Below are 15,048 nucleotides of genomic sequence, written 5' to 3'. Positions count from 1 at the left end.
TAACTAGATGGAGATGGCTGAAGTAAGCAGGCTGGGCAGGGGAAGGGGTTAGATTGAGAGTTTAGTTTTGGACAGAAAGGAGATGCAGGGAAATGTCAAGTGAGCAGAAGAAATGCTTTAAGTTCAGATCTATAAGAATATATACTTGACATATGGTATGCAAAGCCTTGAGAATATAGGTAGTGCATTAATTCAAGCACCTCATGCCATGTAATAAATGCATGCCTTACAGGAAGTTTTCAGAATGGAATAATGTTCTTCCAAAAATTGGTCCATTTCAGTGAAATAAAGAATCAACTCTGACAGGGAAACACAACAGAAAATGGAGTCACATAGAGCATTTGTGGCGGTTTGGCCAGAGCACTAATTTTAAATGGTGGCGGACTAAAGACTTTAATTACTTCAATGGACAGAACATTAGTTTTTAGTGGAAACACTAAGGTTGTGTTAGGAAGGCAGCTTTGTTTAGGTTTGACTTTTGACAAAATTTCTTTACAGAAATATTCTGGAAGTTTAAGAATAATGTATATAGATACTTCTTAGCTACACTTAAGGAAAATAAACATAGTATGGTTTATTCTAATGGTTCTACAAGAACATGAGCTATATCCTAAGTTCAGGAACTGGCAAGTTTTTTTCTTGAAAGGTCAAATAGTAAATATAATAAGCTTTGATGGTCATACATTTCTGTTTGGACTACTCAACCATGCCATTGTAGTACAAACAGCCATAGGCAACACATAAATAAATAGGTATGGTTGTGTTCCAATACAATTTTATTTACAAAGATAGGAAACAGGTGAGATTTGGCCCACTGGCTATAGTTTTCCTCTGTCCCATCTCCACACCCAATAGCTTTCCCCCTTCTTTGCAAAGGCTTAGAAAAACAGCTGTTTCAGTTTGGTGTACCTTACTATTCATGAATACATTTTAAAATGCTAGTTTTGCTAGTTTTTGCTGAGCCATCATTAGGTGTTCAAGCAACTTAGAAATGGATTATATCAGTTAAAGGTTACTACAATAATTTGGGCAAGAAGTGATAACATTTTTGAACAGGATACAACAGTAAGGTGGTGGGATATGGTCATGTTGTGGATATGTTTTATTTTAGAAGCAGCAAGGTTTGCAGGAGAGGAAGAATCGTGTTGAAGATGGTGCCAAGGATGCTGGTTCTCCCAACAAATGGTAGCTATGAGTATGATGTTTAATTATATTTATACATCTTACTTTCTTAACCTGGCTTCTGTAAGCATGCAATAAAAATGTTTTGCCCATCATCAGATCCTCATACCACTGCTCCATGGATAAGATACTCTTCATCTTACTGAGTAATGTATCCCAAGGAAATTGTATTTTAGGCATTTTGTCATTTATTTTTGAGGGTGTACTTCATAAGCAATATCACAATAGCAGCATAATTATTTTCCCAATGTCAGCCCCCAGTTCTGGTTTTCTTTATTTTTCCTTTTGAGCCTAATTGGCTGGTAAGAGCTCTTAGAGTAATAAAACTAATGAGAATCTTTGTCACAGTGTGAGTTCCCTAGTGCACGACCTCTTCCTTTGAGCTCATCAATAGTCCACAGCACTAGTACACCCACTCGACAAAGTGATTCATCATCATTTGCATTTTGCTTTGACAGATTGATCATTAATATAAAGCCACTCCTGCATGACTTTCTGAAGGACATATGAAGATGTTCATGGGCTGTTAAGCTGTGAATTTCTCAGAGAATTTAAATTATTCTAAGTTAAACTTCTAGGTCTTGCAGTGTGATCTTTGGTTGTCTTAGTACATTTTCTCTCTATAACAGAGTACCACAGACTGGGTAACTTATACAGAAAAGGTCTGGAGGCTGAGAAGTCCAAGGCTGAGGGGCTGCATCTGGTGAGGGTCTTCTTTCTGCATCATAACATGGCAGAAGGCATCACATAATGAGAAGCACTTGCACAAGAGAGAAATTGGGCAGAACTCCTTTTTATCAGGAACTCACTTCCTATGATAACTAATCCATGCCTGTAATAATAGCATTAATCACAGGGGTGATAATGGATTACCTTTAATCCCTGCTTAAAGGTTCTACCTTTTATACTATCACATGGCAATTAAATTGCAACATGAGTTTTGGAAGGGACATTCAACCATAGCATTGGTTAACTGCAAAAACAATTGGGAAAACGAGCCCTATAAAACAACTCAATTTCAATCTACTTGAGAGAGGACCCAAATAGGTAAGGAATTATTAACTGTGGTGCAATTTGCATTTAGGCAGCCTTAAGGTTTTGAGAAATTTTGGAAAATGCGAATCAGCAGAAGACATTTATTTATTTATTCAGTAAGTATTTATTGAGCCCCTATTAAGTTCTAGGACTGTTCTAGATGCTGTGTATATGGAAATAAACTAGATAAACAAGGTACTTGCTCTTATGGAGTTTATCTCCCAGAATATATACTTACATGAGGGTAAGATGGTAATAAAAATGTAATTTAACAAGTGAGTAATTCGAGATAGTGATGAGTTATGAAGAACATATAATGGAGCATTGGGATAGAAAGCACCCTGAGAATGGGGCTGCTTTACATAAGTTGTTCTTAAGAGATGATGCTTGAGCTGAGCCATGAATAATGACAGTTGCAAGAAAATTTAGTAGAAGACCATGTCAGACAAAGGAAAAGCAAGTTGGAAGGCCGAACAATGGAAATGAGCTTGGTTTATATGGGGACATGGCATCCTTTTAACCCATTAGATATTTGCTGATTCACAATGATCAGTCAAAAAACTGAAAAGCTAATTGGAGTTTTTAGCCTTCTGAAATAAAGATTGAGATTTAAAAAACTGGAGTTCAAAGCTAGGATGACTGTCCAGTTTTCATGGGACTGAGGGGTTTCTCAGGATTTGGGGCTTTTAGTACTACAATTGGGAAAGTCTTAGATAAACTGGAAGAATTTTGTCAATCTTTCAAGGCCTAGCAAGATGAGTCCTCCTTAATACCCTGAGCTTTCATTTTGGACCCCTCAAAAGCTATATATAGTCTTTGTCATCACGAAGGCTGAAACCTAGTCTTAAATAACATCCATCCCTATTTGGATTGCGGTAGTCTGCTTCTAGCCTAAACTGCAGCCTGGAAGGCTGAAAAGTGAGCACACCTTACAGCAGATTCATGGAGTTGGGGAAGATAAAAATTGGAGTCCTGGGATTTCCAAGGAATACTAGCCTTGATAAAAACCCAAGGCTTCTGGCTGGGACTCCTGAAAAACTACAATCAGGAAGATGTGCAAAGTGAAAAATAGACCAGCTCTCGTAAAGACTAAAACCATGCCTCAAGTCACTCCAACTCCTGATTGGACTGGAGTGATATGCTACTGCCTAACTGCCTTACAGAAACAGAAGTAAATTATTTCTGAAAGAAGATAACATCATTCACATCCTCAAATTATTTCTATAATTTTTCAAACACTATTCCAACATTCAATCAAAAATTATAAGGCAAATGTAGAGATAAGCCCATCAAAAAAAATCAAACAACATAAATAAATTCACAGGCAATCCAGATACTGGAGTTAACAAACTGGGGCTTAAAAATACCTGTGAAAGTTATGTTTTTTTAAAAAAATCGAGAATTAGATTCAGAATCCTAACAGAACTAGAAGCTACACAAAAGAATCAAATGGATATTCCAGAACTAAAAAAATACAGTAAGAGAAATTAAAATCTCAATATATTTAACAGTGGATTAGACACAACAATAAAGAGAGCATTAGTGAACTAAAATATAGCTCAGTAGAAAATTGTCATGAACTCTGAGGGTTCTGAGATTTTAGCCTGCTTGCAAGCTAAGTTAGGCTGTCACAATTTCACAGATGCTGAAAGAAAGCATCAGACTGCTGTGTCAGAGACAAAGATACTACTCAAGGCTTTAGTTCCCCTGTAACCTACTCCCCATCCCCCGTCCCATGGGAGTGATACAGAGGTGAGTCTAAGTAGAGTCTGTGGACATAATAGATCTGTGTCACTACTGAGGAATCTCAGGCTTAGGAAATTCCCAATCTTATGCAGGACTTCTAGCAAACCTGACCAATCTTTATCTCAGAGGAGGACATTATCTTTATGATGCTGATGAAACAAAGCTACCCTCCACCCTAGAAGGAAACACTGCTTCTACCTTGGTTTGCTATACAAACATCCTTGAAAAGATCTACAAAATATATAGAAATGTCATGGAGAATTGTCCCTCAATAAAAATATATGAACTAAAAAACAGAAAGTAAAAAGATAGTCTCTAGAAATGAAAGAGAAGAAGCAATATTTGAAGAGACAATGGCAGAAAATCTTCTAAAACTGAAGACATCAAATTTCAGATTTCAGAAGTATCACACATCACCTACAGAACTAGAAAAAAATACCCTATATATATAATAAACTATTGAAAACTAAAGACAAAGAGAACAACATAAAAGCAGTGTGAAACAAAAGATGTATTATCTACAAAGGAGCAATTATAGGACTGACAGCTAACTTCTCAACAGAAACAATGGAAACCAAAAGACAAAAAAAAATAATGTTTAAAGTGGTACAGAAAACAACTGCAAACCTAGACTTTAAAAAAAAGTTGTGAGAAGATACACATAACATAAAATTTACCATTTTAACCATTTTAAGAGTAAAGTTAGGCAGTATTAAATATATTTACATTATTGTGCAACCAATCTCTAGAACTTGTTTGTGTTGCAAAACAAACTCTACCCCCATTTGTTTTAATTCAGGCTGCAATAGCAAGATATCATAGACTGGGTGGCTTAAACAACAGACATGTATTTCTCACAGTTCTGGAGGTTAAGAAGACCAAGATTAGAGTGCCAGCAGATTTGGTGTCTGGTGTGAGTCCTCTTGGTTTGCAAATAGCTGCCTTCTTGCTGCATCCTCACATGGTGGTGAGAGAGAGATCATCTTTCTTATGTCTCCTCTTATAAAGGGCACACTGGTACTACTCATGAGAGCTCTACCTTTGTGACCTAACTACCTCCCGAAGGTCCCACTTCCAACTACCAGCACAATGGGAATTAGGGTGTTAACATGGATTTGGGGTGAACATAACATTCAGTACATATAATTAAACAACTCCTTTTCTTCTTTCTCCTCCCCTCAGTGACCTGGCAATCACCATTCTACTTTCTGTTTCTATGTATTTGACTGCCTTAGATATCTCATATAAGTGTAGTCATGTACTATTTGTCTTTTTGTGACTGGCGTATTTCACTTAGCACAATGTCCTCAAGATTCATCTATGTTGCAACATGTGTCAATTTTCTTCTGTTTAAAGGGTGAACAATATTCCATTGTATATACATAAATAACATTTTAAAACTATTTATCTATTAATGTATACTTGGATTCAAACCTAGAATTTTATACATTGTAAAAATATCCTTCAAAAGGGAATGTTAAATAAAGAAATTACCAAACAAGAATGAAGAGAATTTGTCATCAGCTTACCCATACTAAAGAAAATACTAAAAGGAGTTATTCAGTTAGAAGGAAAATAATTGCAGATCAAAATTCAGGAAAGAATAAAGAGTACTGAAAAGGGTAAATAAATATGTAGATAGAGCTAAATAAACAATAACTGTATAAAACAATAATAATGTATTGCTTAAAATACAGAGAGAATTAAGGGTTTACAATATATAATTAAATGTTAACATATAAGGCAGGAGAAAGATAAATGGAAATAAAGGTGCTTGCATTATCTTGAAATAGTAAACATAAGTACTAATTTACATTAGATTTTAATAAGTTAAGGATTCCTGTTATATATTCTAGGTTAAACAGTAAAAGAATAGTAAAATACTATATAATTAACAAGCAAATGTAAGAGCAAAACAAAATTTTTCAAAGAAATCCAGAAAGGAGAGAAAAAGAACACCATAGAACAGATGAAACAAATAGAAAACAAAACATAAGTGGTAGATTTAAAACCAAATATATCAGTGATTAGATTAGATGTAAACGGAACCAATGTGCAAATAAAGACAAAGATTACCAGATTGTATACAAAAGCAAAACCTAAACTATATGCTGCTTAGAGGAGATGACTTTAAGTATAATGATATAGAAAGTTTAAAAATAAAATTACAGAAAAATATATCCCACAGAAACAACCAAAATGGTATAAAAGCTATAATAATTAAAATACATATAATAAAATAATTAAAATACATATAAATATAATAGTTAAAATACAATGCAAAACAAACATGTAGCTGTATAAATATCTGACAAAGTAGACTTTAAGAAGACAAGAAAGGGGTAAGAGCCAAGACGGCTGAATAGACACAGCCAAGAAAAGCTTCTACCACCAAGAGAGCCCATTTTGGTCTCCCAACAAGACCATCAAGTAAACTGGCACACTCTTTGGAAAGAGGGCATTGAGAGTGAACAGAAAGAGGACACAGATTGCAGAGTGAAAGGGGAGGGAGGATTAGTGGGGCATGCCTGTAATCCATCTATTCAGGAGGCTGAGGCAGGAGAATCACTTGAACCCAGGAGACGGAGGTTGCAATGAGCCAAGATCATACCATTGCACTCCAGCCTGCGCAACAAGAGTGAAACTCCATCTCAAAAAATAAAAATAAAACAAAACAAAACAAAAAAACTTTAAAAAGAAAGGGAAGGAAGTTGGGAACCCTGCATGGGGTTGCTGAGCCTCAGGACTTGTTCTTGGCCCTGAGCAGCCCCTAGGGAAGGAGTGAGTGAAGTAGACATGGAGTGGCCCACTCTCACCATCAACCTCCAGAATCCTAAGCTGCAGGAGACCCCACACCCCCATGGACATCTGAGCTGGCAGAGAGAACTACCCAGAGAGTTGAAACAGACAGCACTCCAGCCTGTGCAGAGCCCAGATTTGGCATGGGAACAGCTGCAATGGAGCACAGCCATAGATGTCAATCCACCAAGGATGGCCATACTCCTGAAGGTGACTTTAGCCTTTGTTAACTCTCAGACCTGGACAGAGCAGGGCACCTGCGGTGCTAAAAGTTAGAATAGGTGATTACCTTTGAACAGAAAGGGGCTAGTGACTAGAAGCTGGTATGAGGGGGCCTTCAGGAGTGCTGGTGAGATTCAGTTTCTTAATCTGCATTGATATAGGGTGAGTTCAATTTGTAAAAGTTTGTACATTAATTTTCCTGAACTTTTCTGTATATATTTATCTTCAGTTAAAAAGTATATTATATGAAAAAAGGAAGCACATCAAAGCATGACACTTACATAGTAGGACAGATGTAAATTGGGGTAAAATTATCAGAAAAGCAATTTAAATGGTATAAAAGCTATAATAGTTAAAATACAATACATTATTAGTAAAACAAAGGAATCAACAAAAAGACCATTAGGAGGTAGAGATGTTCTTAACAAAATTCTGAGAGTTAGAAGTGCCACCTCAGTGTTGACCCCCTGTAATATTATTGAAGGGTGTAGAACCAGAGCAATAGAGTAGAACCTTTATCCTTCTACATTCCCACTACCATCCTGTCCTCCTCGTATGCCTAGGAGTCTATTTTCCCCAAGGTATCTGAAACCACAGTGGGGAGAAATTTACAAAGCAAATAGCTACAGAGCTTCAAGGCAGCAAAAGCAGCAGTTTGGTCATAGCAAATTTTCTAAGCCATCATTATCTCCATATGTTCATGAACCTGAATTATGCTTGATTTGAGCTTCGAATTGAAAAATGCCTTGAGATTGTTTAATCAGAATTCTAGGAATGTGGAAAATTTAAAAATCATTAGATCATAATGGGAAAATTTTTGTCTATGAAAATTTTTACCAAATATAAAAGAAAGGAAATGACAGACAATATGACTGAATAAAGAGGCAAATTGTAAAAATAAGTCTAAGTGGCTAGCAATTCAAAAAATTTATCTTGTTTTGTAGTTTAAAAATTTAAAAATGACATTTGTACATATTTAATTGAAGTAACATAACATTACAAAGAACTTCAAGACTTTGTTTCCTAATGTGGGTGCAAGAAGCATCACAAGAGAAGCTGGAATATAAAAATAATCTTTAGCTGAGTAAGAATTTTCTGTCATTTTTGCATTTAAAGCAAATGAAGGAAGGAACAAGTAAAATGAATACCTATATAATTTAATATCAAGGTTCAAATAAGAAAGATGCTGATTGATTTTTGATGCTTACAATTTTACAATTTTAACTTTTCATTTTACTATCGAAAACCAACAGCTTCTGAGCAACTTTTGAAATTATTATATTACCATTTGAGATTGCAAGAGGAATAGTCTTCAAAAATAAGTCCTCAGTTTAGAGAAGGAAATTGAGGGTAGTCCATTCCCTTATGCATTTTCTTTTGAGACACACCCTGCATTATATTTAGCCTCTCTAAAAAGCTTTGAATGTGAACAACTATAGGGTGAGGACTTGTCCTGGAAACTCTTTTTTTCCTTTTTTAAAATATTTATTATACTTTAAGTTCTAGGGTACATGTGCAAAACGTGTAGGTTTGATACATAGGTATACATGTGTCATGCTGGTTTGCTGCGCCCATCAACTCGTCATTTACATTAGGTATTTCTCCTTATGTTATCCCTCCCCCAGCCCCCCACCCCCCAACAGGTCCCAGTGTCTGATGTTCCCTTCTGTGTGTCCAAGTGTTCTCATTGTTCAATTTCCACCTATGAGTGAGAACATGCGGTGTTTCATTTTCTGTCCTTATAATATTTTGCTGAGAATGATGGTTTCCAGCTTCATCCATGTCCCTGCAAAGGACATGAACTCATCCTTTTTTATGGCTGCGCAGTATTCCATGGTGTATATGGGCCACATTTTCTTAATGCAGTCTATCATTGATGGGCTTTTGGGTTGGTTCCAAGTCTTTGCTATTGTGAATGGTGCCACAATAAACATATGTGTGCATGTGTCTTTAGAGTAGCATGATTTATAATCCTTTGGGTATATACCCAGTAATGGGATTGCTGGGTCAAGTGGTATTTCTAGTTCTAGATCCTTGAGGAAGCATGGCTCTACTTTGCATAGATTATCCCATGATGCCAAGCAAAACACAGTTAGGAGAAATCTTGGTAGTAGAAATTCTTGATAATTCTGAGAGTCTGTAGTTTATTTTTTTATCTGAAGGGCTAAGGGTTTTAGAATTTGTATTCTGTAGAATTCTTACCCTTTGATGCACAAAAGTTTATTATAGTTTCTAAACTTTATTTGGGTAACCCTATTTCAAACAAAATTTAGTAGAACTTTTGTATAATAATAGCTAACAATTATTTAGAGCTTACCATGTGTCAGACTGTTCACAAAGCATTTGACACTGGCTATCTCATTTCATCTCATACAAATTGTGTGATGTAGGTAATGCTATTATCCCAATTTTACAGATAGAGAAACTGAAGCAAGAGGATTAATTAACTTGCCACATAATAGAAATGTGTTGGTTTAGTTGCGGCCTGCAGTTTGGGCTGCTCAGTCATGGGAGCTGGTCCTAAGGCCCTTGGTGAGAAAACCATGATGAAGAAGGAAGTGCACAGGCCAAGAAGTCACCGTGCCTGATTTGATCAGAGAACCTGTGAGCCAGCTCAGGGAATTTAATCTATTTTTTCCCCCCTAGAGACAGGGTCTCACTCTGTCACCTAGCATGGAGCACAGTGGCTAGATATAGCTCACTGCAGCCTTGAACTCCTAGGTTCAAGTGATCCTCCTGCCTCAGCCTCCTGAATAGCTGGGTCTATAGGTGAGTGCCACCATACCTGGCTAGTTAATTTTTTGTAGAGACAGTCTTACTGTGTTGCCCAGGCTAGTCTCAAGCTCTCGGCCTCACGTGATCTTCCAACCTTGACCTCCTGAAGTGATGGTGACAGGTGTGAGCCACCATGCCAGGCCTCTCAGAGTCATTTTTAGGGAAAATGCAGATGATTACTATTCTTATCCACTTCCAGAAGTGCCATGGTGACACCTGATTTGATCTACCTAAAAGTACTTTTTTAAGTGCTTGGAGACTAGGTACCCCACAGGTATCACTTTCACTGGGAGTCATATGTAAACCCACTGACATTTCTATATTCCAAAGCTCAAGTTGCTTCAGTTCTTCCTTTTTAAGAACAAGCGGTACTCTGTGACACCCTGTGAGCAACTTTTCATACCACAGTATATCCCATACATAGGAAACCCTCCAGTTTCATAGTTGGCAATTCTCCATCTACCCTGCCTGGCTACAAAGGTGTCAAAGGTGTGGCAGTCATAGATCCACTGACATGTGTGCTTTTTGCTGAAATTTTTTTGGTGGGTTCCCCTAGCTCCCACAGTCTACCACATTATAGTGGATATAAGAGGATTACTCCAGGTAAGGGATATTCAGAATGAATGCCCCTGAAATAGGGAGAATCCATGTAGTAGTATAACATTTATTGGAAGGGTTGATTATCAAACAACACAAGTGTTTCCATGTGACAGACAGAATTCTGACTGTTGTAGATGTAATAGCAGCTAATAGAATCATCTTGAAATAGGTGTAATCATTATCCCCTTGTCATATGAAGCAAATGAAGCATGGAAAATTAAAGAGCTTGCCCAAGTTTTGATTGTAAGTGATGCCTCCAATCTGGGGCCCAGAATCCATTCCACCCCTTCTTTGTAGGTCTTAAAAACAATGAATTTGAGATTCCTTATAAGCAAGTTACCATTTATGCACTCTACCAATGTTTACTGAGTGCCCAAGAATGTCATGCACGATGCTAAGAACTAGAGACAATGCTAATTATTAGGGATTCAAATATGAAAGTGATATAGTTTCTGTCCTCAAGGATTGAAGGGAAACATAAGTAAATGGGTACTATAAAACATAAGGGAAACAAGTAAATGGATGATTGCAAGTATAAGTACTGTCATATAGCTATTAAGTATAACATCCATGGCATATGTTAGATGAACTGAAAGGGACAATGAATCTATACTGGGGTCAACAGAGAAGGCTGAAGGAATGTACCTAACCTGAGCTTTAGAGGAGAAACAGTAGTTAGCATGGTGGGGAATGGAAGGGCATTCCCAGCAGGGAGGGTAATATGAGGAAAGAGGGAGTGTGTAGTTGAATGTGCAGGGAAAGTTTGTGCAGAATGGCTAAATCACTGGATTGGATTATAGAGTAGGGAGCTGAATGGCAATAGATGGAACTGGAGAGGTAGACAGAACCAGGTCATGGAGGGCCTCATGCACAAAATAATAGGTGGTTGGACTTCCTCATATAGGTAATGGAGAGCCATGTTCAAGACACACACCCAGGGGAAAAGTATTTGGATTAGATTTTGAAGAAGGATATAGGATGGGGTTCAGGGTGGGCAAATGGAGACTAGGCTAGTAAGTTGAGACCACTTCGCTTAGAATGATGAGAGGGCAATCTAATGTAGTACAAGGAAGGAAGGGAGGAGAGGAAACTGTTTAGAACAGGGTTTCTGCACATTTCGGGCCACATATTTCTTTGTGGTGAAGGGCTATCCTGTGCACTGTAGGGGCACTGTAGGATGTTTAGTAGCATCCTCAGCCTCCATCCACTAGATGCCAAGAGCAGGCCCTCCTCCAGTTGTGATCACCAAAAATGTCTCCTCCATGGCAAAATTACCCCCATTTGAGATCTACTGGTTTAGACACTCTGGTATTAAAATAGAATCAACTGGATTTGGATGTATGGAGAAGGTGGAAAATAACAGTCAAGGTTAACTTTAGGGTTTCTGTATTGACAAAATAGGTGAGAAATAGATAAGAGAACAGGTTTGATCTTTGAACAAATTAAATTTGAGATACTTGTGGGATATCCTAAAAAGAGATCCAAGAGATAGCTGGATAGATGGATCTGTGCTCAGAGAATTCTCACCTGGAGATACAGATTTGGGGATTATTTGCATATGGATGGAAAAAAATACCATAGGGGTGAATGAGTTCACTCAGGGAGACTCATGAAGTAAGAAGAGAACGAGGCAGGAACTCTACGGACAACCAAGAGTTAAGGGTGATAGAGCATTGTTTAAATCACAGTTTAATTCTTGCCAATGAAAGGGAAAAGAGAAGTATGTATCACTATGTCATTTTTAATCAGTAATGAAGACCTTGGTATCCCATGACTCAAATAGAAGGTAAGATCTCTAAAAAAATGTGTGGGAGTAATCGGGGAAATGTGCACAAGATAGTCAGTCTTAAATGCAGTGTTTGTTGAATTTATTTTTCCCTGTGCTTTCAGTGCAAAACTAAACAAAACCTTGAAAAGCCTCATAGTTTTAGTGTGGTGAATGAATACCTAGAAATGCAAGGTTAAATTGAAAAACCCATTATATATTTATTAGCAGTGTTGTTTCACTACCTTGTCATCAATGTTCAAAAACAGTACTGCAATAGAAAGCTCAAGGGAAATGCAGGAGCTTTATATAAAGACATATTCTTTAGCCTTTGATAAGGTTCTACAGTGATAATTCTGGAAAAAGTAAAATGTCATGAAGCAATGAACAAAAAGAGCTTACAGGATAGAAAGCAAACCAATAACAAGAACTAGTATCATATTTGGCAGGCAGGTCAGTGAAGTAGGCAGATAATTTCCTACCAGTGACATGATTTCCATGAAGCTAATTGCCTACAATGCCAATTATGGTGAGAAGCCTTAGACTAGGGCAATCGCGATCTGTGAAAAAGGAATTCAATGCTGAAAAGACCAGATGCCTTGGGTAAATAAGTGATTACCTGAATATAAGTTAGATACCCTCGTGAGAAACATTAACTCTTCAGGCCAACAACGTACCACCAGAGGTCCACTCCCAAATAATGCTCTGTGTCTTCCAAAGGGCCTTACAACCAAACCAGCACACCTATCCAAAACGCAGCTTCTACACACCAAGGCTCTGTGTGTTGAAAGGAAGACAAACCGAATGAAGTTCATAAAATAAATTCCCCATCTCACTCATTTGTCAGAGGGAATATCTGCCAGTATTCTCTGCAATACAGGACCCTGTGCTTACCCGACTTCTGCAGGGAGCTCTGGACTGCCTTCCTGATTCCAGCCTCTGTCAACCTTTTCTCTCCCTCCCTTTGCCAACACTAGAAAAGAAGTTAACAAATGGATCTAATTACCACAGTGGTTTGAGGCTTCTCAACGTTTTTTTTTTTTTTTCCTTCCAGCTGTAAAGATGTCCTCAGACTGAGCTTCACATTCAGAACTGCTGTCAAACTCTCACTTTAATGGCCACTTAAATTTAATGTCAAGCTGATGCCTGTGGAAGACTTTGATTAAATTTGCAAAGAGTAGACTCTAACTGAAACAGAACTTCAGAGTTGTCTCATTTCGCCTTTCAAGCTTAAATCCCAGAAGTTTTCTTCTTTGTAAAGAATTACAGAAGTTTGCTTGCAAAGACCCTGAGTATCAATAAGACAGCAAAGTGTAACAAGCAAAACACCCTGCATGCTTTTAGAGAGAAGAAATCCCTTAGCTTATTAAAATTCTATGTGAATTAAAGATCTTTCCCATTGCTTTATTCCATTCCCAGCTCATTTGAAATCTATAACTATTCACTTTTATGACTCTATAATATAATATTATAAGCAGTCCTAAAAAGTTTACTTAAAACCTTCCTAGTGTTCTTTTATGCACACGGCAATTAAGTTTTGTACTGTATGGACAGAGTGAAAAACATTATGGAAAAACAACTTGAAAGAAATATGACAAAATCTCTCCTAACAATGTCATTGCTTCAACCAGCTACAAATTTCCAACCTAGTTTCTTTTGCTGTTTCTTCTTTTGTCTTTGATACAATCATACAGCCTCTCTTCCTTGAAGAGATAATAAAAGACTAAAAGTTAAAAGATCTGGAAGACTCATATTCTTTTTCACTGGCTACGGTTTTGAAAAGAGGCTGTTGGCTTTTGATTTTTTCTTTTGGGTTCTTTACATCACCCAATTCAAACAGGTCTGCTCTCAAAGAAAACAAATCAAAATTGTCAAGACCTGTGAAGCATGAAAAATAAATTCCTTTTTCCAACTCCAAAAAGCACCAGAAAAGCATTAATTTTGATCTCTTTTATAAACCTCTATCCCCTATCCTCTAATCTATAGATTTCACAGAATGTTTATATATTCTTCTGTATAATACATGACAGGAGATCAAATCTTATTATGAATAAATTGAATTGAACCTGTAATACAACTAATATTTAAACTAGTATTATTTTGGAGTTTGACTAGACACATATAAAACATTCAAGTAAGATGACACAAATTCCTGGGGCTGCCAGTATAAAATAAACAGTCCAGTAAGCCACATCTACCATGCCGTTAATGACTCTGTCCTTTTAGCTGGTGGGAAAACAGGCTTCATAAAAGAAGAACACGAAGCAGTAGAAAAAGACAGCCTTGCAAAATGCTCCCAGATACAAAACATTCTATTATAAAATTTCTCATTGAACTACAGTGGCGAGAGTGCTTCTAATATCTCCCTTTTAACACAACAAAGACCTACATTTCTATGCTCGGCTTTCTAAAGCTAACTTAATTCTGTGGTTAAAACAGCTCCAGGTAGCACTTGTTCTTTTTTTTTTTTTTAAAGGACTTGTGGTTTTGCAGTCCATGCATGAAGTGGTGGGCAATCATCAGATTCCTGTTGAGAACTACAAATGATGAAGGGAGTAGCAGATGGTTTCAGAAGGCAGAGATTTATAGGGGTAATTTGTAGTGGAATAATACTATTTTCTGAACTAGGTAATAATAATTCACCAAGACAAGTAAAAGTTTAGATAGTATCTTATTTAATTATATGTTGCTAAATATTCCAAGAAATCTTTGACTCAGAAGCCTAAAATGAAAACTCAATTAGTTGACATTTTTAGTTTCTGATGATCTGATCTCGTTTAATCCTTTTCATCGTGATGCAGTTTATCACATGATTAAAAATATGGTGCTGCTAACAGTCTAGTTTTCTGAATACAATGTCCTCTTTTCAATTTAGTTAGTATATGATTCAAAAGGATAAAAGTATCCCTCTTTACCAGGAAAAG

The sequence above is a fragment of the Pongo abelii genome, chromosome 5, assembly GCF_028885655.2.
Source record: "Pongo abelii isolate AG06213 chromosome 5, NHGRI_mPonAbe1-v2.0_pri, whole genome shotgun sequence".
In the NCBI taxonomy this organism is placed as follows: Eukaryota; Metazoa; Chordata; class Mammalia; order Primates; family Hominidae; genus Pongo; species Pongo abelii.
This window is presented reverse-complemented; position numbering follows the sequence as displayed.